This window comes from Diceros bicornis, chromosome 26 (assembly GCF_020826845.1).
Source record: "Diceros bicornis minor isolate mBicDic1 chromosome 26, mDicBic1.mat.cur, whole genome shotgun sequence".
In the NCBI taxonomy this organism is placed as follows: domain Eukaryota; kingdom Metazoa; phylum Chordata; class Mammalia; order Perissodactyla; family Rhinocerotidae; genus Diceros; species Diceros bicornis.
In genome coordinates, this window is record NC_080765.1 from 25437413 (window position 1) to 25460878 (window position 23466).

The 23466-nt window shown below is 45.3% G+C and overlaps 1 pseudogene; it reads right to left on the reverse strand.

Annotated features, from left to right (window-relative positions):
- Positions 1-205: 205 nt before the first annotated feature.
- Positions 206-23466, reverse strand: part of LOC131421992 (acyl-coenzyme A synthetase ACSM2B, mitochondrial-like) — a 38411-nt pseudogene continuing 15150 nt past the window's right edge.

Consider the following 23466-nt stretch of genomic DNA (forward strand, 5'->3'; position numbering starts at 1 on the left):
CTCATCCTGAAAAAGACAAGAGGTGGTGATTTCATTGTAGTCACAGTAAGCCACCTTTCAGCCAATCTGAAAGGTACCGGCTGAATACTGTGATAGCTTTATACAAGCCATTTGGAGAAGGGGATGGAGCGGAGGGAGGAGAGCCAGATCCTATTCTTCAGGTAGGTCACAGACTTCCCCTAAAGGTGTGCGTTCCCATCATCAATCATTCCTGAGCCTGGAAGAGGTGAGGAGAGTGTGGACTGGGCACTGAGTAAAGGGATATGACCCAAGACATTCTCGCTATAGGATAAAGATAGCAGTGCAAGTGTCAGGATGAGCATCTGCCAGATTTTAATTCTTGGAAGCTGTCGGTTAAAAGCAAAGTTTTGCTATTTGATTAGCAGACTGCATTTCTCTACTAGGCCAAACAAAACTCTGATGCATTTTAGTGGACTCCTGGAGGAATATATCACAGTATATCCACATTCTATTGGATGTTGAAAAAGAGGACTGTAAGAGAAGTGCTTTGTCAAGGGCCAGAAGAGCAGGCAAGCAGATTGAAGGGGTGCATGAGCATTGTATGCAGACAGGCCTGTGTGGGAACCTGACGCTGTGTGACCTCGGGGAATATCACTTAATCTCTCCAAGTCTTAGTCTCCTCCTCTGTCAAAGGGGAAAAATAATAGTACCTGAATCAAAGGGTGACTGTGAACATTAAGCGGGATTAATATACGTGTTTGCTTCGCACAGTGCCTGATACTTGGCAAGTGCTTGACATTATTATTACCATCGTTGTAGTTATTACTCAGTATTCTTAAGAAGAGTCATGGAGCCTCAGAAATCCTTTGCTTTCTTCTCCAGCTCACTTGAGTCTGCTAGGAAGGTTCACCTTCTGCCTCTGGGTTGTGGTGAAGCCGTCATGGTCCTCACCTCCCTCCCTCTCCTGGACTCCTGGCTCTGGGGTCCCAGAGGCCCCAGGAACTGAGTCTGTGGTTTGTCTTTCACCAATGCCACTCTCTCCTTCTTTGTTTTCCCCAGAGGGTCTTGATTTAAAAATGATTTTATTACTTGATTCTAGGAAGAGCAGACAACACCACAAACATGAGCTGTAGGGGAAGGGACACCTGTTTGAGTTTATCACACTGTTCTCACAACTATGACCTGAGGTCTGCAGATGCCACACCGAGATGAAACGTGACAGGATTTATAAAATGGCTAGGACAGTGACTGGCATGTGGCAAATGCTCAGTACATGGTGGTTCCCCTCCACTGGACATGAATGCCCTAACGTATGGGGTGACATGGGGATGACGCCACTGTCCCAACCACATACACAAGCCTCTCTGTATGGAGGTCTTGTCCAAGTGGTGATATGGGCGCCCTGGCTTTTCATTTCCTTCCTAGGACACAGTTTTCTGCTTGACTCTGTTTATCCAGCTTTCTTTTCTTTTTCATCCTTCCTTCCTCCCTCCCTTTCTCCCTCCCTTCCTCTCTTCCTTCTATCCTTCCTTCCTTCCTCCCTTCCTTCTTTCCTTCCTTCCTTCTTTCCTTCTCTTTCTTTTCCGTCCCTCTAATTCCTTCTGTCTTTCCTCTCTCCCTCCATTCTACCTTCCCTCCCTCCTTTTCTTTCTCAGTTGCTCTATCTTGCTGTTTCACTCTTTTTCTCTTTCCTTTTCCTTTGTTCCCCTCTCCTTTCCTCTCTCGCATTCCCTCCTTTTCTTCTTTCAATATCCAACATGGAAAGATTTTGAGCTCATAACCAAGGAAAGACAAAAATCACACGCATGTCTTGCCATAAAGAATCTCATATCCCCAGGGGAAGACAGAAGACCCAAAGGGAAATGGAAGGGGGAAAAGGGCAGGAAGCACAGGAAAGGCCCCTGCAGGTCTCACTGAGCCCCGGCCTGCCCAGACCTCTTGCAGTCCTTGTTGCTGGATTTTCCCCGTGACAGTCTTGGGCAGGTCCAAGACAAACTCCATCTGTTGGGAAAAATCAGTGCAGGGTGGGCTGTCCACGACCCCAATGGGGTTGGCTATTTCAGAGGAACTGCTACAGGGTGAAGGGAAGCTCTTGAGGCTGGAGGCTCCAGGTGAGTGAGGACTGAGCCTGGAAAACACCCAGGGCAGCCCGCTGTGCAATAAGAAGCTTCAGAAAGTGCTCGGGGACAAGGACAAGAGGAGAATGGCTGGAACTGGACATAAAGTCGGTCAGCTGGTCTCTGACATACTCTAGACCAGGCGAGAAGCAGTACGTGAACACAACACGACACATCAGACACCTGAGCTTTGATGCCAGACTCTCTGGGCTCCAGTCTTTCCTCTACCACTCGCCTGGCTTTGGTCGGGTCATCTGGCTTTTAGGAGACTCGGTTTCCCCACTGAATAAGCCGGAGGATAACAACAAATTTGTTGAGTTGTTGTGAGGACTAAATGAGATTCCAAGGCTAAATTCTTAGCATGGGGTAAACACCCAAAAATATTAGCTGTGGTTATTAAGCTCGACTGGAGAGAACAGACATCTAAGAGTTAGGAAGCCTGGTTTTCAATTCCATCTCAGTCATTTCCTGTTGGTGTGTCCTTGGCAAAACTATAAAATCTCTCCAATTTCACTCTTCTCACCCGTGAAAAGGAAGGTCTGATATCAAGGACCTCACCATCTCTAACACTCTTGAATCCTAATATGTGGATGATGATGACAGTTCATTGAGGCTTCCCATGGTTCAGCTTGCCAGGGCATCAGTCTAGGAATCAGATGGTCTTGGATTTAATAAAAATAATAACAATAGGGATACAGATACGAAAAAACTATCTTAGCAGCTGATGTGGGAATCTTCCACAGGGCAAGACTGACTTTGTTGAGGAAGGAGTTTGTTAAGATCACAGTGGGGTAGAGCAGGGCTTGGCAAACTACACCCTATGGGCAAAATCTAGCCCTCCTCCTGTTTTTGTAAATAAAGTTTTATTGAAACACAGCCACTCCCATTCATTTACAATAGTCTCTGGCTGCTTTCACACTACAAGGGCAGAATTGAGCAGTTGCAACAAAGACAGTATAACCTAAAATATTTACTATTTGGCCCCTGGAGAGTAGATAGAAGGTAGAAGGAAGCCATAAGGGAGATCCACGTTTAATGCTAAGACGAAAGCTACTCTGCATATCACAAAGAACATGAAATCAACAATCCATAGAGGTTTATGCACCCCTATGTTCATTGTAGCATTATTCACAATAACCAAGATGTGGAAGCAACCCAAGAGCCCATCAACTGATGAATGGATAAAGAAGACGTGGTGTGTATATGTATGTATATATATACATACATATACATACATATATATATACATATATATACACACACACACACACACACACACACACACACACAATAGAATACTACTCAGCCATAAAAAAGACAAAATCATCCCATTTGCACCAACATGGATGGACCTTGAGGGTATCATGTTAAAATAAGTCAGACGGGGAAAGACAAACACTCTATGATTTCACTCATATATTGAAGATAAAAAAACATGTGGATAAGGAGAACAGATTAGTGGTTACCAGAGGGGAAGGGGGTGGGGGGAGGGCAAAAGGGGTAAAGGGGCACATACGTATGGTGACGGACAAAAACTAGACTATTGGTGGTTAGCAAGATGCAGTCTATACAGAAACTGATATATAATAATGTACACCTGAAACTACACAATGTTATAAACTAATATGACCTCAAGAAGATCAATCAATCAATAAAAAGAAGGGAGTATGGTCACTGGAAGGAGGGAGGAGGTGGAAGGAACCTGCTGCCCAGGGCATTCTAGAGGAGAGAATGTAAAAAGAGACACGTCTACTGAGTAATACACTGTTATACTGTGTGATAGGACCCCTCCACTGAATCTCCCCAAATACTCAGTTTCAATTCCAAATTCTAAATTCTTGATATGTTTGGTGTTATTGGATTTCTAGTTTCCTTTTAAAATACTTATTAAATGCTTATTATGTGCCAGTCACTCTTCTAAGTGCCTTATGCCTTACAAATATTAATTCTTCTTCTTAACAATCTGTGAAACAGTAACACCATTATCGCCATTTTACAGATAAGGAAACTGAGGCACAGAGAGATTGTTGAGTAAGTGATGATATGGATTTTGAATGCAACAGTCTGATTCCGAGACTATGCTATCCTGCCTCTCTATCAGTTTCAGGCTGAAAGTCTGCATGGTGGACTCTTTAATGTGCTGCCCAGATCCCCCTGCGGGAACAAAAGGCTTACTCCCCCACTGCCAGGCCTCTTTGGAGAGTGCACAGCTGAGGAGAGCTCTCTCTCCCAGGGCCACGCCCCCGTCCCAGGGCAGCCTGCATCCACGCCTGAACCACACGGGGCTATAAAGGCCCTCCCCTTATCCCCTCCACCCCCTCAGGAGACCCTGAAAGGTTGTCCTAGCTTCAGGCCTCCCCATGGGGTCGGCTGAGGCCCCCACTGAAACTATGTCATAGTGCAACTTCACCTTCTGCCCAATCCTGCTCCCTTCCCGTCCATCTCCTTCTGCAGGTCTTGATCCAAAGCACTCCCTGATAAATCTCTGCAGGATAGTCTCCTTCCCAGAGTCTGCTTCTCAGAAACCACCTGTGACAATCAGCCTGTGCTGACAAAGCATCAGAGAGCATCCGGGTTACACGAGGATCTGAGGGGCTTGAGGCTTAATGTGCTTGCTCTCACCTTCTACCCCAGACTCAAAAAAGTAAATTTTTCTTCGTTCCCTGGGGCAAGCTCCTATTTTGTACCCAGCTCCAAAAACTAGGTCCTCCTTCTGTGTCAAGCTCCATGCTTTAATTCTCTGCCTCAGAGTGAAAACAGTTGAAAACAGGTACGGTAGAGCCTATGCTTTTTGCCTTTTCGGGTAGGAGAACTTCCATTTTCCTGCAGGGAGCCACCCCTCCCTCGCTCAGTCCATGTCATGGGTTCAGGGCAGCTCTCTCTCCCATCCTTCCTGTGCTAGCTCCAGGGGTGATCACATGACCCAGAACTGGCCAGTCAGAGTGTCCCATCCCCTGGTTGCAGGGATTGGTTTAAGATGAACACATGACCTGAATTGGTCCAAACAGAATCAACTTGAAGACTTTTGCTGGTGCCTTTGAGGAAAAAGATGCTTTTTTTTTTTTTTTTGGTGAGGAAGATTGGCCCTGAGCTAACATCTGTGCCCATCTTCCTCTATTTTGTACACGAGATGCCGCCGCAGCATGGCTTGATGAGTGGTGCATAGGTCCACACCCAGGATCTGAACCCACGAACCCTGGGCTGCCGAAGTGTAGTGCACAAACTTGACCACTATGCCACCAGGCCGGCCCCAAAGATGCTCTTTGTCTACTGGGATTTGCTAAGCTGCTAAAAATGTATGTTTGGAGCTTCTGGGGGCCATTACTAAGGTAGAGAATTTCAAGAAATGAAGCCAATACAGAAAGAAGGAAAGTCAAGTGTTGAAAGAGACATCCCTGACCACATCATTTGAACGCCTGTTACCAGCCGTGACTAAAGCTTCACCCACCCCTGGACTTTTCAGTTGAGCAATAAAGTTCAAGTTGGATTTCTGTCACTTACAACTGAGAGAATCCTGAATAATATGGCAAGACCTCAGTGCAGAGAGTGGGAATGTAGGCCAGGTATTGGCTAGAACTTGTTCCCACAGGAGCAACTGACTTGCAATTCAGAGTGACTTAAAGGCTAAGGACAATTTTCAGGAATCTGGACAGTTGGGCTTTCTTGGTCATAGTCAGGCAGAACTTTGGAATTAGAGGCTTCATCCTCTGACTGAAGGAGAGAAATACAAGAGGAGAACCATCCCTCCTTCCTCAAGTTCGGGAGCCCAGAGGCCTCACCTTCCTCGGGTACTTGTACGGGGCCATCACTGACTTCACGTGCTGCTGCAGCTCCTTGGTGAGCTGGTCCAGGTAATGGGACAGAAACCGTGGGCCCAGGACCACAAATGCCTTCACTACCTGCAGCGAGGATGAGGGCCAAGAGAGAAGGGGTCAGAGTGTGTCGTCATCTCCTGGGACAGTGCAAAATCAGTGTTAAGACTTCCACCACAGCCACCACATATATATCCCCCAATTACTCCTCCAGATATCCGGGGCAGGGCAAAGGGAGAAACTAAGGATAATAACAGCCAAGATCCCACCTCTCTCTCAAGCGGCTTATTGGATGCACAGGTAGGACTGCAGATTGAGACCAGGCTCACCTCGTATCCCCAGGACAATAGAGAGTGAAGGGGAGAAATTCGATATTGGAGAAGAGAGGAAAATAAAGACTAGGGACCATCAGCCTAAATGACTTGTTTAACCTCTCCAAACTACAGTTTGCATGTCTATAAAATGGAGACCCAATTGTCACACTTCACGGGAAATGAAATGAAGTCATATGCAGCACAGCTTAGCTCAGTGCTTGGCACACAGGGTTTTCTCAGTAGAGGATCCCCTTCGGGCCCCATTTGCCTAGTGGCTCCCATGATTTCCATACATCCCTAACCTGCCAGAGTATGACATGGTCAACTTCTTACAGAAATGTCCTTGGACATTGACCCACACGTCTGCACCTTAACCTTTCCCTACACACACACCAGGCTCTGTTAGACTCCGTCTGGCCTATTCCTATAACCCTGGCATTATAGGAGGTCTTTCTTCTTCCCCCTATTCTCACTGTAGACCCCATGGCTCAGGGGCTCTATCTCTTGCTTCAAATTCCTCCTCATTCCTCTCGTCAGGGATCAGATTCTCATTCAAATGACAGACAGCAGTGGAATCCCTGCAGCCCCGTAATAATAGACCTTATGTGGTGCTTGCTATGTGCCAGGCCTTATTCCAAGCACTTTGCAAATATTAACACATTTAATCATCACAACAACCTCTCATCTTACAGATGAGAAACTGAGGCTGAGAGAGGCTAAGTAACTTGTCCACGGTCACACAGCTGGTAACCAACAAGGCCAAGATTTGGACCCAGGCAGCCCAGCCTCCAGAGTCCATGCTCTTAACCACCATTCTATACTGCCCTTGTCTCCCAAATCTGCAGACCCGCAAGCTGCTGCTCGCCCATCACCTCTCCTCGGATGGGGTCCGGGCTGCTGACTACAGCCTCCTCCACCACAGCGGGGTGCTCCATCAATGCACTCTCCACCTCTGAGGCTCCAATCCGGTATCTGTAGGAGAATCTGTCCTTCAGAGAAGACTGGACACAACCTCTAGGCCAGCCCCAAAGTCTAGAACCAGCCAGAATAAAGATCTAGGTTACCCTTTCCAGCCCAGAAGCCAAGCTCACCACTGGAGTTAATGATACCATCTGCCCGCCCCATGAACTGGAAATACCCATCTTCATCCTTGATTCCCCAGTCTCCCAGGAGCCAAAAGTCTCCTTGAATGTTGGCTGTTGTCTTCTCAAGATTGTCCTGGTGAGTAGACAGAGTCATTGTGCCTGCAAAGCCTATGTTCTCTGCCGCAGGGCTGCCAAGAACAGATGGCAGGTTGTACTTTTACAACTTGAACAACTAAACACAGTGGGCTTGTCCTGAACCTGTCAACCCCAGACCCCAGGTGGAACTGGACTTCCCTCTGTATTTCAGTTATTCCCCCAGGGTCTCTCACCTGCTCCCCGGGGTTCAGTCTGACGGGTCATATTGATGCTTCACTCACCCAAGCTCTAGGGCACTTTCCCTGACCGATTCCGCCTTCCCTTCAATGGTCAGCCCAACCCCAGCTCCACTCCATGACCCTGTTCAAGGGCACCAAAGTTTATTAGACATTCTTTTTGGCTCCTCTGTTAGATCTGAAAGTTCTAGAGACACACCAGCAAGCCACCAGGGCCCCAGGCATTGTGCATATTTCTACAGTGGCCGGGCCCCTCATTCAGCTGAGGCACTTTTTCATGAGCAGTGAGAAAGTCTGAGCTTTGCCCCTTGTTAGCGCATCTTTATATCAAGTGTTTGTTCAAGCGTTGAGGTGTGGGCTCCAGGTTGGATGTTCAGTCACTGGGTTAGAAGGCAGAATAGGGAATTCACAGCCTAGCCTCCTCATTTGGAAAATAGGGGTACTGAAGATCAGAGAGATCAAGAGGCCTGTCGGAGGCCAAACAGCCATCACAGCTGGCAGAGCTGAGACCAGAAGCCAAATCTCTTGGCCACCAGCTTGACTCTTTCTCCTGGTCACCATGCAGCCCCTGCTGGCGTTAACTCTGCAGCCTTGAGTCAACCCACCAACTCCTGAGTCTGTTTCCCATCTGTCGAGTGGGGAGAATTCCGGCGCGTGAGGATAGAGGGGACAGCGCACAGGAAATGCTTGGAGAAGCACACAGTGCGGCTGTGCCCTCTTCTCTGGGGCTCGGTTTTCCTCCTCTGTACAGTGGTAGTGATCATGTGGATCTACAGCAATTCTTTTATTTAACACACTCTTACATAGCACTGTTCTAAGTGTTTCACAAACATTAATGCCTCTCGATATCCATAATAACGCTGAGAGATATTATGATACATGTTTTACAGGTGAGGAAACTGAGGCATGAGAGACCAGTAACTTGCCCAAGATCATACAGTAAGTAGTGGAGCGGGGTTCTGAACTCAAGCAATTTGTCTCCAAGGACTTCATAGGGTCTTTGGGAGGATCCAATGTGTTTAACGTACGTGAAGTGCTTTGAGACAGGGCTTATCACATAGTAAGCACTCAATAAATGGTAGCAACGATTATTACTGGATTTATTATTTAATTTATTATTTAACGTGTTTGAGGTCCTCCCTGTCCATTTTTCAATGATAACGGGCTTGGATGAGTTTTGTAATCTCTGTCTTCACCATCCTCACCTGTAAATCGAGCCGGTTAGCCTCAAGAATCATCTGTTTCTAACGCTGCAAGGTCCGAAGGTAGGGGTGCCTCCAACTGTGTGGTGGCTTCAATGTGGCATCTAGCACAGCTTTGAAGGAGATCAATGGCATGGAGCAGGGACAATCGTTGGGGGTGGGGGCAGGGCTGCCCTTGGGAAAACACTGCTGTATAGAGTTGACAGGCAATAAGCTTTCTGGCATGAAGCACTTCTTGGGGTGGAAAGGGGTGTCTGGAGAAAGATGATTCTTCAAATGGGGTCTTAGTGACGGGCTAAGGATGACAGGGATGAATGGCCAATCTTTTCTCTTGGCAAAGTGCCCATTCTTGGACACTGGACACCCCTTGTCCCTATGTCTTGCCAATCTCTCTTGGGAAGTTCATAACTTTGGGACCCCTCTCATCCCTCTCAGAACCCCTTATCCCCAGCAGGGGACAGAGAGAGGAGAGGGGGTTCCTCACCACATAGCCAGAGAAGATGCCTATAGGCCTGATGGGCTTGACCCTGATGCCCAAGTCTCCTTCTGCACCAGGGGCAGGACATTGCCCTCGTCATCTATGACCTGGAGGAAGAAGCAGATTGATCTGCGTAACAGGAAATGGCTTGAATGGCAGCATGGAAGGGCTGAGTTGGTCAAATGGAAGACCCTCTCACTCTAGTGGTCACTGAAAACAAGAACCAGAAACCAAGGGAAGACAAGAGTTTTAAACCCAGATTTCCAGTCCAGCAGCCTGGGATGGTTTAGGAGAAGCCCCTTATTGAGACTGGACCAGAGGAGCTTGGGAAGATTCTTCTGGCCTTAGGAGCTCAGGAAATATATTAGCCTTCCATTATCTTTGAGGCCTACGTCCCTGGACATCACAGATCAAAACTCAAATGATGACTCTGCTGCCTTACTAGTTAGTTGTCTTTGAGCTACTTAAACTCTACATCTCAGGGCCTTCCTCTATAAGACAGATAATGACAGCTTATTTCACAGGATTGTACGAGAATGAAATAAGATACTAAAAAAAGGGCTCCGTAAATGGTTATCACAGTCAAGGGTGGGAGAGCAGACAATTACACATAACACTGAATAAAAATTGTTACCCTTTAGATACATACACCCATACACATAACCATAGATACACATACACACATTCTATTTCTTGGGATTTAGCCTGAAGAAATAGAGGAAAGGAGCAATATTTTAGCTACAGCATATTGGTTATAGTGTCGTTTTTACTAGCGAAAAATTTGGAAATCACCTATTGACCAACACAAGGCATAAAGAGCGGTAGAGACAGACTATCCACTATGCAGTCATGAAAAATCACGCTGTAGATTGGTGCTAATTGACCCGGAAAGAGGGTCACCCAAGATTCTTCAATGATAAAAGTGAGCTACAAAATGATATGTTAAGATTCACCCCTATTTCTTTTTTAATGTATATATTTAGGGGTCCGACCCGGTGGTGCAAGCAGTTGGGTGCGTGCGCTCTGCTGCGGCAGCCCGGGGTTCGCCAGTTCAGATCCCGGGCTCGCACCGACGCGCCACTTGTTAAGCCATGCTATGGCGGCATCCCATATAAAGTAGAGGAAGATGGGCACGATGTTAGCCCAGGGCCAGTCTTCCTCAGCAAAAAAGAGGAGGATTGGCATGTATGTTAGCTCAGGGCTGGTCTTCCTCACAAAAAAATAAATAAATAAAAATAAATAAATAAATGTATATATTTATATAACTAATGAGCTAGCTAATTTGCTAGCTATTCAAAGTACTTTTCTCTGGATGATAAGAATATGAATAATTTTCTCTTTTCTCTTCCTTTCTGTCTTCCTTCCTCTCTTTCTCCCTCCCTCCTTTTAATATCTTTACTTTCTGTTATTTTTCCTCAATGAGAAATGTAATAACTAAATTACTGAAAAATTGGTGTTTTCCTTCCCTCCTTAGAGCCCCTAACAAACCTGCACATCATAATGGGGAATGGAGGGTCCCAGGTGGCCAGGTCTGATTCTCATTGTCTTGGAAACTCTGCAGGTGATTCCCTGTGGGAAGTCGTGGGTGGATCAGCAAACCTCAGGAGGCTCACAGCTCACAGAAAAAGAAAGACAGACTCAGCAGAGCAGGTCCTGACACAGTCCTGAAGTGGCCTCTCATTTGGTGGCTCCCTCCCTCCCCTTTCCCTGGCTCCCCCTTTACTGGAACCCTCATCCTAGGGGTTGCCCTACAGTGGAAAGCAATCTGATTGACCACTCCCCAGGGAAGAGGAACTAAAAACCACATTATAATCCCTTTAGAAGGAGCCATACTTGAACAAGTGACCACAGACACCAAAAGTCCTTTAAAATAATATGGGATTAAATTATCTGCCATAAGAGGACCAGCTCTGCTTGAATCCTGAAATGAATCCTACAGAGAGGCTGGTGTCCAAAGGAGCAGTCCCTAAACATGGCCTCCTCTGAAAGGCTGGAAGCCCATGCCATGACTCCATTGTCCTTCCCCACATGTGCAAAGTTCTTCCACATCACAGCCCTGCCATGAGCCTTCTCGGGAGTTCTGCCAGGGGACCCATTAGCCATAGAAGGATGTAAGGTAAAAGACTGGAGAGAGGAGGCGAGAAGTCCTGAGAGTCCCAAGAAGCAGCACTGGGGAAAGGAGTTGGGGGGAAGGATTCCCCAGGTAGTTTGGGTAAGTGGCATAGTGTAGAGCGACGGGAATCCACATCGTGCTCACAGGGCCCCAAGAGTTCCAAGAAGGTATCTCAGCAGGTGAGGTGGGGTCCTAGTGGGTTCCTCTCCCCACCCCTCACTTCAATCTGAGCAGCTTAGTACAGTGCCTGCATGTTCAATAAACTCAGGTCTCTGCAGAAACGCTACCCCGTTGCAGGGGACTTTCCTGACCACCATATCTGAAACAGCAGCCCCTCATCCCACCTCACCCCTTCTCACCAGCTTGACTTCTCTCCACAGACCTTCTCACCATCTGCCATGTCATATATTTAGTAGCTTATGTCTCTCTCCCGACTCCTGCTAGAATGTCATCTCCGTGAGAGCAGGAGCTATGCCTGTTTTGTTTCTGCTGAATTGTCAATACCTATTCCGTGGTAGGTGCCCAATAAATATTCACTGAATAAGTGCATGATAAATGGTGGCTCATGTTTTTATTATTAAAGAGCCTTTTGAAGCCCACCACATTCACCAGCCCATGGTTCTAGGAGCAGGTACCATTTCTGTCTGGCCATAGAATTCTCAGATGTCCAGTCCTGTCTGGGCCCTCCAGCGCTCCAGAGTGTCTGGAAGGAGGGTCCCCCCTCTGCTGAAGCAGTTCTGTAGATGTGGGAACTTGTAACTGAAAAGAGAGGTCATTGTTCCTCTGAGCCTCCCTGGAACCAAACTCTGCCTAGAGCTGGATTCTAGGTGCTTTGACAATGAAGTTAGCTTCATGGGGCTAACCGTGCTCAGAGGGCCAGATAGATGAGCACGTGTGTATGTGGGGGAGGCAGGAGGAGGCGCCAATAGACCAGAGGCTCTTTCCAATCCCTAAAGCCCCATCTCCTGGAAAGATCCTGTTGAACCAACATCCAGGAAATGATGGGGGCTCCTACCACATTGTTGACTGGGTAGCTGGGCAGGGCCTGGAGGGAGAGAGCCAGCTGACACTGCCCATCAGGTCAGATGCCAAACTAACTGGTAGGCACAGTGGTTATGAGCATGAGCTGTGGAGGTGGGCTCCGGATTTAAATCCTAGCTTCTTTGCTGTGTCTATTTCAGGCCACATGAGCCCCAATTCTCATGCACCCTCAAGCCAAAAATGACAGAGAAATGACCACCTATCATTATAGGGAAAAGGTCCAGGACAAATTTGGAACATTTTTGTCAAATCCTGGCAGCCTATTCCTGCCAATGTAATGACTTGCCCCCATAAACACACTTCTAGAATTACATAAACCTCCAGTCACCAAGGAAAAGACATCAGCCACTGTAACAAATCAGCTATGTGGTCTTGGTTAAGTCTTTAACTTGCTGGGACTAGCTTTATAATAGATTAATTCCAGCCCTATTTCCCAAAAATATTTTTGGGATACAATTCACGTAGAAAAGTGCTTTGAAAAGTTAAAATTGCCTACAGACAATTCAGAAGAAGTGCTACTAAAAAATAGCCAGTACTGAATACTTGCCAGGCCCTGTGCTATCTCACTGAATTCTCACAACAACCTCACAGAGTTCGCATTATCACTCCCATTTTAAAGAGGGGAAAACTGACTCAGAGAGTTAAGTAACTTGCCCAAGGTCACACAACCAGCAAGTAGTGGAACCAGCATTTGCACCCTGTACTCTCAACTGTTATGCAATACCACCTCCATCCATGCTTTGCTTTGGGCAGAATTTATTACAAAGATGGTTTAGGCAAAAATATATAGAAAAAATGATTAACATTAGTGCATGATGTAATTGTTTCCTCTGAGTGCCCTTGATGAACTGGTATAAGTTATGAAGATCATCCCATTTCCCTTACTGCGTTGCCTTACAGGAAGCTCAACATGTAATTATCCACTTATTTGCTGTACTTGTCCTTACTGTCTTTAGTTTCCCCTCTTCCCTATCTCCACCCTGTATTTTCCTAATAGGCTTTATAATTTTACATTGTTTTCATGTTGTTTTTTTTTTTCTATTTGTGACACTTAAAAGCCACTTCAAATCCTTTTTTGGAAGGAGGCAGAGTAAGAATTTGTTTAAAACAGAGAATGACAGAATCACCTGAAGAGAATCTCCTGAGAGAACCCAGACCATGCCTGACCTTTTGACCTTTAAGGATATCATCCACGCCTCAGTTTGCTCCTGGGGTCTCTTTTGCCAGCGAAACACAAGTCGGGGTGGGCCATCAACTGCTACAGAGACCTGGAGGCCCCAGGATGCCAGTGACCCAACTCCCCATCACAAATAGAGTCCAACGTAGGGCATGACTTCGCAGGCAAAATGAGCCCATTTCCATTGCTTTGTTGCCCCAGGGTAACGTAGTTTATAGATTTCATTTAATGGCTACCGCATCAAGTTCCACTAGAAAAACTCACATTTATTTTTCAAAACTTCTCACAGATAATAGCCCCAAATTGGAAGTCACCCTGATGTCCATCAACAATAGGATGGAAAAAGAAATTGTGATAGGGCCACAGAATGGAATACTATACAGCAATGAAGAGCACAAACTTCTAATATGTGCAACAATATGGACAGTATTCACAGGGAATGTTGAGTCAAAGAAGCCAGACACAAAAGATTACATATTGTAGGATTCCACTTATATGAAGTTTAAGAAGAGGCTAAATTAATCTATGGTGGTAGAGGCCAAAAGAGTGAATAACTTATGAACAGGTGTGGACAATGGCCTGAAGGGGGATGAGCACTATCTGCAGTGGTGGGAATGTTTTACGTCTTGAGATGGTGGGGGTTACATGGGTGTCTGTTATTGACTGAATGTTGTGTCCCCCGCTATCCATGTTGAAGCCCAACTCCCCATGTGATATTTGGAGGTGGGGCCTTTGGGCGATAATTAGGTTTAGATGAGGTCACGAGAGTGGGGCTTCTATGATGGGATTACCGTCCTTATAAGAAGAGGAAGAGACACCAGAGCTCACTCTCTCCACCATGTGGGGACACAGGGAAAAGGCAGCCTTCTGTAAGCAAAGAAGACAGTTGTCACCAGGAACCCAACCATGCTGGCACCTTGAACTCAGACTCCCAGCCTCCAGAACTGTAAGAAATAAATGTCTGTTGTTTAAGCCAGCCAGTCTATGCTATTTTTTTATAGGAGCCTGAGCTGACTACTAAAGTGTCTAACATATGTAAATTATTTTCAACCTGTACACTGAAGATGACTGCACTCTATACACACACACGCACAAACACACATACACATACAGATGGCACCACCTCCAATATTCCATTCTTCTCTTTTACACTTGGTTCACCACCATCTATCTGATACTTGACAACAGAGCAAGAGCCCATTAAATGCGTGTTGAGTAAATAAATGACCCATGATGCCTGTCTCCTGAATATATTCCTTTTATCTGTATATGGGTCTGTCTCCTTCCCTGGACCATGAGCTCTATGAGGGCATGGACCATTTCCATCTCGCTTACTGAACACTGTCCATCTGTGTGACAAGGATTAGTCAAAATTAGGTGAACTGAAAGAAACTGCAATAAATTGGAGTGTGCAAACCTTGGGTTCACTCTGACCATTTGGTGCAAACTGGATCCTCTCTTACCTTTAGAAGGACCAGTGGGTCAAACTTTGGTAAGTGTGGATCAATGTGCATGCTCCTGACAGCCAGGGTTCCAGAAATGAGGCCAAGAGGTTCAATATCCAAGCTGTGTCTCAGATGGTCCATATTATGTCAGAGGCTTTCAGGTCTGTCCACATGCTGAGAACATGGAGGAAACACACGTACATATACGTGACTGCAAGCTGGGGTGAGTAGAGCATGAGTGTTTGCATACGTGTCGGGAGGGGTAGGTGTGTGTACACAGGTCTGTGTGGACCTGAGTGTGTTTGTGTATGCTCGTAGCAGTGTGTGTAAGTGTGAGCAGGCAGGGGGAAGGAGAGGGCTTCTATCCACACATCCTTGTATCAAGAAAGAGCAAGTATTCAGAAGGTGTGACCCCAGCTCCCATGACTTAACAGGTAATTGGGTCTCATTCACTTTATCCCCAGAATGTAGTACAGTTTTGGCGTGTGGTAACCATCCAGGAAACGTTTACTAATGGAAGACATCTAAGTGAATATTCTAACAAGAGCCTTGCTAAGTTCAAGTTTGGCTGGGTAAACCTTTGGTTCTCTTTCTTTGAAGAATCATGAATTTCCTGAGCACAGCTGAGGGTCTGGTACAGGGCAAAACTTGTTCCCTTTCTTCAGGCCAGAATAAAAGGTATCAGCCCTGTTTTAAAGCAAAAGTGATATAGGCCAGACATGAAGAACTTCCTTGTGGCAGGGAATCTCCATAGTGTGTGTCCCTTCCTGAAGATGATTAATGCTTTCAGCTCCGTAGGGAAATTGGGTCATAGACTATTAGGACCAAATTTTGGAGGGGCTGGGAATTTAACATCTTAGTTACATTTAAGTGATTTATCTTCTCATCTTTTAGAAACTGCATTTTACCATAGCTATTCCATGAAATAATTTCTATTAAATAATTTAATTTTCTGGCACCACTGGCTCACAGGTGGGACATTTAAGTTTTTGAGGGTTTTTTGTATTAAAATATTTTTCCAGTTTTAATCATAAAATTAACATGGTAAGCAGGATCCACTGAAAAAGACCCTGAAGAGCTCTTGTTATTATCGCATGACAATCTTGGCAGAGTATTTCCTGATTCCACTGACAGTGTTGGTGTAGAGTGGAAGGACATTCTGAATTATGAGATCTGAGATCCAGAAATTCTGAGACCTCAGTTCATCTAACTAACCCAGTTACAGCTTCTACGTCAATGGATTTGAAAAGCAATTTGCTGCTGACACAAACGCCCTCTCGGAATCCGGAGCATCAAAGCAAATTACTAGCACCCCAAAGGACAAGATAGAGAGCAGTCTGGGGAGAAACGCATATAAACTTTACGTTCATCATTCAGTCTAGTAGACATGTGGCTCAAACCACTGAAGAGGTGTTGAGATACCATGTTATCTGAAACAGAAATGTCCCACCAGAGGTCACTGGATACCCAGCTTGCTAAGCCCTGCTCCCTCGTGTCCCCCTTCCCAACCGTCTATCTCAGAAGCATCAGATGGTAGCCCACCCCAGTAGAACTCGATTTGTGCTCAGGCAAGTCTCAAGGCCTGGTCGTGTAGTTCTCTGCAAAGAAAGAGCTCTTCTTAACCAGCATCCATCCTGGCCTTGATGCCCAGGCTTGAGTGGGAGTGTTGTGCCATCTTGGGAAGACCACTGGTCCCGCTGGTGAAGTCGATGGCAGCTGCTTCTTGGCTTCCAGTCTCCACACAGTGATGGGTGGATGGTTCTGACAGAGACACGGACTGTCACCTTCTCAGATCTGCCCTGGACACCAGATGTCTTGGTGACTCATCTCTTCCCACCTTCCCCCACGCTGGCAAGGGCAAGTCAGCCAACCCACTTCAGAGGGGGGCTGATGAAAGGTTAAGATGATGAGATTCTGAGTCACTCAGACTTGGGCTTGAAAACCACTCGGGTTTGGCACTTAGTTAACTGTGTAACGTTGGACCATTTATTTAACTTCTCTGAGTCTCACTTTCCATATCTGTGAAATGGGATCAATACCTGTCTGTTTCATTGAGTTATCGAGAAAGTTAACTGTAACACAAAGGAAATGAGCAACTTGCTCAGCAAGAACTCAATAAATGTTGATCTGATTGTTGTTTGGAGCCCTAGCATGACACCAGGTAAGGAGAAGGTGCTCAGTTAGTATGAGTTTTCCCAGTACACCCTCTTCCATTCCCATGAAGCATCCGCACATCTCCTGAACCCCTCCTCCAGTGTCCCGATTTCAAGTGTCAAAGCTGGTCTCATGTTGTCCACTTCTCTGACAGTTATCTTAAAGACCATGACATTAGAAAAGCTTTCATTCTCCCTAGGGGTTTCCTAAGGTAGGTGTCTCTAATGGGAGGATTTCAGATATGTGGCAGAGAAATGCATTCTTCCAGCCAGTCCTGCTACTGACGGCTAGAATGACACATAGAGTCCTCTGAATTGAGAAGCAGCCTGGCTTAGGGATAGAGAAGGTGGGAGGAGGACTCTGGAAACTCAGTATTCAGCCTGCTCTTCTGTTTTGCCTCATACACTCTTGGCCTCACCTCTGATTACAGCAATGGTTGCAGTGAACAACTCTGGGCAAGTTTCAACACATATGGTGTCGCTTGCAGTGTGGACCACAGGTGATTCACTTTGTGCCCCAGGGCTTCTCTGTTGCCACCATGGCACGGGACTCTGAGCCTGCTCTGCATGCATGTGCAGCCCAGAAGCATGGGGTAGATAATGCCCCCCAGTTCAACTCTCCACCACTGGGGGTCAGGTTCTGATGGGTCAACATTCAGTCCTTTAGTGGACAATCCTGAGAGGCATTCTGTGTGCTCCTCAGAAGGTTCCTGCAGATCAAGCCCCACTTATCCCTGCAGTGACTCAATAATAAACTCTTGCATTAGCTTTTTCTTCTTCCCTGCTTCACTCTCCCCAGTCCCACACTCTGCTCCCTGGACTTTCCCAATAAAGCACCTGCACAGAAGTGCTTGGTGCCCTTTCTACTTTTCGTGAAAACCTGGGCTAAGACGTGTAGGTACTCACTGTATTAGTGTCTGAAAGTCCACCCACCCATCCCGGCTTTTCTCAGACACCAGTCGCTTTGTTTTCAGAGATGGGCAGTCAGGCGCTACGGTGTCCACTGCCTGGGTCACTTCATCCCCAGCTGTGATGGCCCTGGCCTTGGACAGCTGTAGCCTATAGAGAACGTCTTTGGCTTTCATCTGGATAGTCCCAGGCATGAAGACGAGGCCTGGAGAAGCCAAATGACTTAGAGAGAACTGGAAGGGAGGGTTGTCTTCTTCCCCAGAGAAGCCCGATGCAAACAGCCAGTGGGGAGTAAATGGAGGAGGGGAGGTCGGGTAGTGGTGACCAATGGGGAATAACAATAACAAGGGGACAAAGGATCAGAGTGATTTGAACCCAGATTTCTCTGTGTTATCAGAGCTGTAAGGGGTCTAAGGAGAGAAACTGATTTGCCTAATGTTACACCATTGACAGTCTAAGGCCAATACAACCTCCCCCCGCCCCCAACACACACAAAATGCCCTGCAGGAGTTTCCTGTATCCAGACTCACAGAGTCACCAAAATAAGGAAAGGCACCTGGAACTGTCCGTGGTCCTGCAGCACCACAGTGCTCTAGGTCCCGGCTTTTTTTCCCAAACCTGGGACACTGAATGCATTTTCGTAGGCAAGAGTGCTCTTGATCTTTCTTTGTTTTTGTTTTCTGTCTTGAAGAAACTCTTGTGACTTTGTTTTATTCTTTTGGAGAATAACTAGACTTATGTTTCACCTTTTATGAAGCTGATTTCACGTTCCTCCTGTTAAATAGCTCTTAGCCCTGGCTCACTTTCTTTCCACTCGCAACACTTCAGGAGCCACATAAAAAATACTTTATTGCTAAAAAATGCTAACCGTCATCTGAGCCTTCAGTGATTTGTAATCTTTGTGCTGGTGGAGGGTCTTGTAAAAAACGCAACATCTGTGAAGCGCATCCCCGTCTTTCTCCTCTCACTTCCCTCTCTGTCAGTTCCCTGTTGTCATCTTGAATCTCTTCTCTTTCCTTCATTTCTCATATCCAAATTTAACCTCATTGTCCTTTGAACTTTCCTCTCTTCCTCTCCATCTTCCATCACCAACAATTAGGTCAAGCCTTTGTGTGCTCCTATTGGATTCTAATCTCTCCACCAGATGCCCTGTCCTGAATCTTCCAGCCACCCATCTTTCATATTATTACCTGCTTAAGTTCCACAGAGCACTGACTTTTCCCCACCACACTTCTCTGCACTAACACCTCTGCCCTCTCTCCAGGAAAGCACCACACTCTCCTTCCTGACATTGAAGGTGCTGCCCACTCTCCACCTTTCTCTCCCACAACTCTAATCTCTATTTCAAAATGGCCATTCTCACCTAGGCTACGCCTGACTCTAAGCTTTTGCATGTGCGATGCCCATTCACGGAATTCCCTTCCTTTGCTTCTACTCCTCTGTAATTCTGCACATCCCAGGGTGCTCTGCTCATGTCTTGGATTTCCCATGGGCCTTCTCTTAGATCTACAGATGACACGGTTTCTCTATGCTCCCTCTGTCGTTGCTACAAGTTCTTGATTCCACATGACCTTGATTGATTAACCAACTATTTTATTTGTGAGAGAATATGAGTGAGAGAGAGAGAGAGACAAATATGAGCAGGAGCATGATGGATTGTTGTATGAGCATGCATAGAATAACTGAAGTGATTTAAAAAATCCATGAATCCCAGACTGATTCCAAATTATATAGCTAAATTGATAGGTATTTAAAAGGGGAAAGAAAATCTCGACAGAAAAATGCTAACTAACAAATGTAGAGGGAATGATATAAATAGAAAATCCTCATATAAAACCACCATAATAATAGTCAATTCCGTCAAGAATCATCAATGGATACTCACACCACAGGGTGAAAGACTGTCGGGGAAAGAGATATTCACACAGTCTCCTAAGTATTACACCACAGATTACTTATTAATCGCAAGGGGAAATTGCAAGGGGAAAATTGCCTTTACAAAAGTGGGTACCACCTTACCAGAGTGATACAACGATATCACTGGTGGTGGGACAAACCAACTCATATACCCCCTGATGTGATGCACTGAGAAAGACACAAGATTGCCCATCTACTATTTCTGCTAAAAATGCTTATCCTGAATATAATCATAAAGGAAGAGTCAGAAATACAAATTCTGAGAGACATTCTGTAAAACAGCTGGCTTAGATATTTCAAAAATGTCATTGTCATGCAGCAAAGGCTAGGGAACCATTCTATATTAGAGACTGAAGAGACATGACAACTAAATGCAATGCATGATCCTTGATTAGATTTTGGATTTAAAGAAAAAAAAGGCTATAAAGGGCATTACTGGGACAATTGAGGAATTTTGACTATGCATGTATATCAGTAACTATATTGTATCAGTGTTAAACTTCTTGTGTGATAACTCTGTTGTGTTTACGTGAGGGGAATGTCTTGGACCTTAGCAGATACATACTCCAGTGCTTATGGGTATTTTTCTGGTATTTATGGATATCACAATGTCTGCAACTGATTCTTACATGATTCAGTGAGGAAGGGGGCTTAAATATGACAAAATGTTAACAATTGATGAATCTTTAAAAGAAAGTAGTAATGTCTGAGACTGTACAAAAGAAAGTGTGTGTGTGTGTGTGTGTGTGTGTGTGTGTGTGTGAATGGGAGAGAATTACGACATTGTGTTTGAGAGTGGATGAGTGTGAGGGAGAGTGAGTGACAAAGGACAAAAGAATACATGAGGGAGTCTGAGAAAGAGAAAGACTGTGAAGAAGAAAGAAGGTAGGGGAAGAGAAAGCACCTAATATTCCAGGACCACTTGACTCTAGGCCAGCCCTAAGGTCTACTGGGGTCTCTCTGAGTCACTGACCTGTTCGGATGCAGCCCACAGTCACCAGCCACCACTCAGGCACTCGAGGCAGAATCAAGGCTAGACGGTCTCCCTGCTGCAGGCCACAGGTCTGCGTGAAGACGTTGGCCGCATGGCGGGTTAAGTCTGCCATCTCTCTGAAACTCCACTTCAGTTCATCCCCTTGGTTATTCACTCACCACAGGGCTGGGTTTGGACCTCTCTTGCCCTCCTGGTCAAGATCATACACCATGTGTTACTTCCTGCTTCAAAGGAAAAGGGCACTTATTTGGCCAATCCACTGCCATAGTCATATTCCAGTATGAGCACAGCTCAAGCACTGAGACCCAATTTTAAAGCAATTAAAGAGCCAAGAGAAGTTAGGAGTGGGTGTGATGCAACCAAGTTCTTCTGGCCTACTGTAGCCACCTCCTCTCAAGTCACATAAAACCATGAATAACCTTCATGTCTCCTATTGAAGACTTAAAGCTCCATTCCCCCATGTGTCTGTCTTAGTTCCATATAGACAGTGGGTTCCCCTCTATGCCTCAGTTTTCTCATCTATGAAATGGCAACAATAATACTACCTAGAAGGTAGTAAAGTTTAAATGAGCTATTTAAATGAATAAAGTGTACAAAGCAGTGCCTGGATCAAGTAGGTGCTCAATAAATATTACTATTATTATTATTGCTACACAATAAAATAAAATAGGCTCATTTAGTTCCTGAATATTTGGGGGAATATTTTTAAATAAATTACTTCTAGAGGTGAAGTCAGCAAGAAGGCAGACTAGGAAGCTCCAGGCCCTCATTCCTTCAGAGAAACATCAAGTAAACAACAGACTAAAATGGTTTTATGGGAGCTCTTGAAATAGTCGAGGGTCTGCAGCAACCAACAAATGCCCAAACAATAAGAGCCATACTCAAAATGGTAGGACATTTTGTGATGTTTTTGCCTACTCTTGCACCACCCCTCTCTGATGTGGCACAGCACAGTCAGGAGGAAGCCACCCAATTCCAAGCCCCTCCCTGGGACAGAAGGAAAATTGTGTAACTTGTTTGCAACATTCCGGCTTGTCTGGGGGCTGCCTGAGGGACTGGTTTCTGTCTCGTCTGACTTGGTGCTCAGATGGGAAGGGTGGCATAGTTTGAATATCAGGTTGAAGGTCTCTGGAAGCACTGGCAGATGCCATGGTGTGTGAAGACTGTAGACCTGTAGCCACTTAGGGGCAACAAACTGCAGGCAGAGGAATACAATAGAACATCTAAGGCCCCAAGAAGAAGCAAGGATGAGACTTTTATGGAAATTAAGGTATATAAGATCAGCCATGTGTACGGGAAAATTGGAAAAAAGAACACGCACAGGCCCAGGAAAGAAACATGCCAGAAAAGACCTGAGAAGGCCTTAAGTTTTCACACTGAGAAAACTACTGAAGGTCTTCCCCCACATGGAGCCAATCTTCACAGACTGAGAGAGGGGGCTCCTTTTTTCAGACGTCCAATTTTCAACAAAAGATCACAAGGCCTACAAAGAAACATGAAAATATGGCCCATTCACAGGAACAAAATAAATCTCTAGAAACTGACCCTAAAGAAACACAGCCTTCAGTTACTAGACAAAGACTTTTAAATGACCATCTTATATATGCTGAAAGACCTAAAGGAAAACACCAACAAAGAACTAAAGCAAATCAGGAAAATGATATATGAACAAAATGAGATGATGAACAAAGAGATGGAAATTACAGAAAAGAACCAAACAGAAATGCTGAAAAATACAGTAACTGAAATAAAAAACCTTACTAGAGGGGTTCCACAGCAGACTCAAATTGGCAGAAGAAAGAATCAGTAAACTTTAAAACAAGTCATTTGAAATTATGGAGTCTGAGGAGCAAAAAGAAAACAAATGAAAAAAAGTGAATAGAGCCTACGGGATTTACGGAACAATCGCAAGTAGACAAATATACACATTATGAGAGTCAAAGAGGAAGAAGAAAGATAGAAAGAGGGACATATAGCTTATCTGAAGAAATGATGGCTGAAACCTTCCCAAATTTGAGTAAAGACCTGGATATACACATACAAGAGTCTCAATGAACTCTAAGTAGGAAGACACAAACAGATCCACACAGAGACACATTATAATCAAATGATAAAAGCCAAAGCCAAAGAGAGGCTCTTGACAGCAGCAAGAGAAAAGTCATGTATAAGAAATGCTTAATAAGATTATCAGTGGATTGCAGACCAGAAGGCAGTGGGATGATATATTTAAAGTGCTGAGGGGGAAAAAAACTGTTAACCAAGAATTTTATATCCAGCAAACTTATCCTTTGAAGATAAGGGAGAAATTAGGACATTCCCAGATAACCAAATTAAGGGAGTTCATTTCCACTAGACTTTCTCTGTAAGAAATGCTAAAAGGAGTCCTCAAGTTGAAATGAAAGGACAGTACAGAGTA